The sequence below is a fragment of the Lathyrus oleraceus genome, chromosome 3 (assembly GCF_024323335.1).
Source record: "Lathyrus oleraceus cultivar Zhongwan6 chromosome 3, CAAS_Psat_ZW6_1.0, whole genome shotgun sequence".
NCBI lineage: Eukaryota > Viridiplantae > Streptophyta > Magnoliopsida > Fabales > Fabaceae > Lathyrus > Lathyrus oleraceus.
The window spans coordinates 169,889,395-169,894,039 of record NC_066581.1 but is presented as its reverse complement, the minus strand read 5'-3'; the positions used below and the strand labels follow the sequence as shown (position 1 = coordinate 169,894,039).

Below are 4,645 nucleotides of genomic sequence, written 5' to 3'. Positions count from 1 at the left end.
TTGCTACTCTATGCCTAACTCCATATTTTCTTAAAAGTTTGTCAAATATTCTCGATATAAAGTGTGATCCTCCATCGCTTATGACTAAACGTGGTGTTCCAAATCTAGGGAATATATAGTTTTTAAATAATTTGATTACTACTCTAGTGTCGTTTGTGGGTGCAGCTATAGCTTCAATCCACTTAGACACATAGTCTACAGCTACTAAGATATACCTATTTCCTAAAGATGGTGGAAAAGGTCCCATGAAATCTATACCCCATACATCGAAGAGTTCTACTTCCTAAATGTTTCTTAGAGGCATTTCATCACGTCTTGAAATGTTTCCAGTGCGTTGGCATCTGTCGCATTTGACAATGTAAGCATAGACATCACGCCACATGGTAGGCCAGAATAGGCCAGCTTGAAGAATCTTGGCGTATGTCTTAGAGGTGCTCGTATGTCCACCATAAGGTGCAGAATGACAATGCTCGATAATATTATTTACTTCTTCTTCTGGGATGCAACGGCGAAAGATGCCATCTTTACCCCTTTTGAAAAGGAGCGGTTCGTCCCAATAGAAGTTTCTCACATCGTGGAAGAATTTCTTCTTGCGGTAGTAGTCAAGATCAGGGGGTACTATATCAGCAGCTAGGTAATTAACGAAATCTGCATACCAGGGTGCGTTATTTATTGCTAAGGAATTTTGGGAATGCTCATAAGGATCTAGGTTATTTGCTTCAATGGTTTCTACTTTAGCTATCAGTCTATCATAGGCGAAATCATCGTTTATGGGTACTAGTTCAGGTTTTAGATGTTCTAGCCTAGAAAGGTGATCAGCCACTACATTTTCAGTGCCTTTTTTATCTCTTATATCTAAATCAAACTCTTGTAGTAATAGAATCCATCCGAGTAACCTGGGCTTGGCATCCTTTTTACTTAATAGGTAACGAATGGCAGCATGATCGGTGTAAACAATAATATTTGCTCCTACTAGATAAGATCTAAATTTGTCTATAGCGAAAACTACAGTGAGTAATTCTTTTTCGGTTGTTGCGTAATTAAGCTGGGCAGCATCTAGGGTTCTACTGGCATAATAAATGGCATGTAATTTTTTATCTTTTCTTTGTCCTAGAACGGCTCCAACTGCATAATCACTAGCATCGCACATTATCTCAAAGGGTTCCGACCAATCGGGCGGTTTCATAATGGGTGCTGAGATTAATGCTTGCTTTAAAAGATTAAATTCGTCATTACATTTTTCGTCGAAAATGAATTCGGCATCTTTCATTAAAAGTCCGGTTAACGGTTTAGTTATTTTGGAGAAGTCCTTAATAAAACGTCGGTAGAATCCAGCGTGTCCAAGAAAGCTTCGGACTTCTCTGATTGTTTTTGGTGGTTTTAGGTTTTCTATAACTTCTATTTTAGCTTTATCTACCTCTATGCCTTTTTCGGAAACTATATGTCCTAAAACTATTCCTTCGGTCACCATGAAGTGACATTTTTCCCAATTTAGCACGAGGTTCACCTCCACGCATCTCTCCAGGATTTTCTCAAGGTTAGCAAGACAATTGTGGAAATCGAATCCGCAAACCGAGAAATCATCCATAAACACTTCCATGATACCATCTAGGTAATCTGCAAAGATTGACATCATGCAGCATTGGAAAGTAGCTGGGGCGTTACAGAGGCCGAAAGGCATTCGTCTGTAGGCAAAAGTTTCATAGGGGCATGTAAAGGTAGTTTTTTCTTGATCTTCGGGGTGAATAGGTATTTGGAAGAATCCAGAGTATCCATCTAGATAGCAGAAGTTAGAGTGTCTGGCTAGACGCTCCAACATCTGGTCAATAAATGGTAAAGGGAAATGATCCTTCCTAGTTGCTTTATTTAATTTTCTATAATCTATACACATCCGCCATCCTCCTTCTAAACATTTTGCTACATGTTCGCCTTTATCGTTTTGCACGACTGTGATGCCTCCCTTTTTAGGTACTACATGCACAGGGCTCACCCACTTACTATCCGAGATCTGGTAGATTATACCTGCCTCAAGCAACTTAAGAACCTCCTTCTTAACAACATCACTCATTATAGGGTTTAATCTTCTCTGATGCTCCCTAGAGGGTTTTGAATCTTCTTCTAATGAAATCCGATGCATGCATACGGACGGGCTTATACCTTTCACGTCAGAGATATTATATCCTAAGGCTGATGGATATCTTCATAAAACGTCTAAAAGTTGGTTCGTCTCCTCTTGGCTCAAGGTAGCACTAACTATAACTGGACGGTTCATCTTTTCATCGAGGAACTCATATCTCAGGTTTTTAGGCAGCTCCTTAAGTTCTAAGGTTGGTTTCTTAGGGCATGGTATAGGATCTGGAGTAAGGGATAAACATTTGTAAAGGTTATCATCGATGTAAGGTTCTTTAAAGTCATCATCTTCCTTTATGGGGGTTGATGGTAACTTAATAATTTCTTTTTGTTCTAATTCTCTAACACATTCATCAATGATATCTAAGGCATAACACGAGTCTCCCACCGCAGGTGCCATAAGAAATTTCGAAAGTATAAATTCTATTTTCTCGTCGCCTACCTCAAATGTCAGCTTTCCTTTCTTGACATCTATTATGGCTCCTGCAGTTGATAAGAATGGTCTACCTAGAAGAATTGGTATATCATTGTCCTCTTTGATGTCCATGACGACAAAATCAGTAGGGATAAACAGTTGACCTATCCTAACAGGGACATCTTCTAAAATGCCTATCGGATATTTAACAGATCTATCGGCTAACTGAAGTGACATCTTAGTGGGTTGTAATTCTCCTAAATTTAATCTCTCACAAACTGCTAGAGGCATTAAGCTCACACTAGCTCCTAAGTCTAGAAAAGCTTTTTCGATGACATGATTACCCAAAAGGCAAGGAATGGAGAAATTTCCAGGATCTTTATCTTTCTTTGCTAATTTGTCCTCGGAAATTGCATTACATTCCAAAGGCTTTGGATCGTCAAGTCTACGTTTATTGGTAAGGATGTCTTTCAGAAACTTTGCATAAGAAGGTATTTGGGTGATGGCTTCTGTGAAAGGGATTTCTACATGAAGTTTTTCTATAACTTTAATAAATTTTTGGTACTGTTTATTGATTTGGGTTTGTTTGAGTCTTTGGGGATATGGTATAGGTGGTTTATATGGCGGGGGCGGTACATAAATTTTATCTTTAGGTTCTTCTCCTTTATCTCGACCTTCCTGGTTTTCAGATTCCTCTGGTTCCTTTACTTTGTCTGGGGGTTTGGTACATTCCTTAGAAGTTTTGGGTTCACTCAATCTTGGGTTTGGTGGCTCATCATAAGTGTTCCCACTTCTTAGGGTAATGGCATTGGCTTGTCCTCTCGGATTTTGTTGAGGTTGTCCAGGGAATTATCCTCCAGGTGTAGTCTGAGGGGCTTGGTTTAAAGCTACCTGAGAGATCTGGGTTTCAAGCATCTTGGTATGAGTAACTATTTGGTCAACCTTGGTTCCTAACTGAGTAATCAATTCGTTAACATGAATGTTTTGGTTCATGAACTCCTTGTTTTGTTGGGTTTGAGCGGTGATAAAATTTTCCATAATTTTCTCAAGGTTCGGCTTTGGTGGTACAGGTTGCATAGGTTGATTTGATCTAGGGGCTTGATAACTAGGTCTCGGAGGTGCATTATTTTGAATAGGGTTATTGTTTTTATAGGAGAAGTTAGGGTGATTCCTCCATCCAAGGTTATAGGTATTCGAATATGGGTTCCCTTGGGTGTAGTTCACTTGCTCGGAGTGGGTTTCATTCAATAGACTGCATTCTGCGGATTGGTGTCCTTGGGTTCCACATATCTCACAATCCGACGAAACTGCGGCTACAGTATTCGGGTTTATGCACATATGCTCGACCTTAAGGGCTAATGCGTCCATTTTAGCTTGCATCATGTCTATAGAGCTTAGTTCATGCACTCCTCCTTGGGCTTCCTTCTTCTCAACTGTCGCTCGTTCGACTCCCCATGATTGATGGTTTTGAGCCATGTCTTCAATGAGGGCACTAGCTTCAGGGTAAGGTTTGTTCATCAGAGCACCGCCTGCAGCAGCGTCGATGGTCATCTTTGTGTTGTAATGAAGTCCATTATAGAAAGTTTGAATGATTAACCAATTTTCTAAGCCATGATGTGGGCATGCTCGAAACAACTCTTTATATCTCTCCCAAGCTTCGAACAGCGATTCTCCTTGGTTTTGGGTAAATCTAGTTATATGGTTTCGAAGAACGGCGGTCTTACTCGGGGGAAAATATCTAGCAAGAAAAACTCTTCTAAGGTTATCCCAAGTTGTAATGGAATTGGGTGGAAGGGAATCTAACCATGATAGGGCTTTATCTCTGAGGGAAAAAGGAAATAATCTTAAACGTATTGCCTCAGGAGAAGCTCCAATGGTTTTAAAAGTATCTGCTAATTGAAGAAATATTTTTAAATGTTGGTTTGGGTTCTCGGTAGCGAGACCCGCGAATTGTCTTTGTTGCACTAGTTGTAACAGGGACGGTTTAAGTTCAAAATTATTGGCTGGGATGATTGGGTTTACTATACTAGAACTAGGTTCTTCGTTAGATGGTTGAGCGAAGTCCTTAAGAGGTCTTTGGTTTTGATCTTCGCCCATAGC

At 40.0% G+C, this 4,645-nt stretch overlaps 1 non-coding gene across 1 annotated transcript; it reads left to right on the top strand.

The window, feature by feature from the left end:
• The first annotated feature begins 4,151 nt into the window (after positions 1-4,151).
• On the top strand, positions 4,152-4,258 carry LOC127133404 (small nucleolar RNA R71). Its single transcript, XR_007807382.1, has one exon. It is a non-coding gene; the product is annotated as a small nucleolar RNA R71 (small nucleolar RNA).
• Positions 4,259-4,645: the final 387 nt, after the last annotated feature.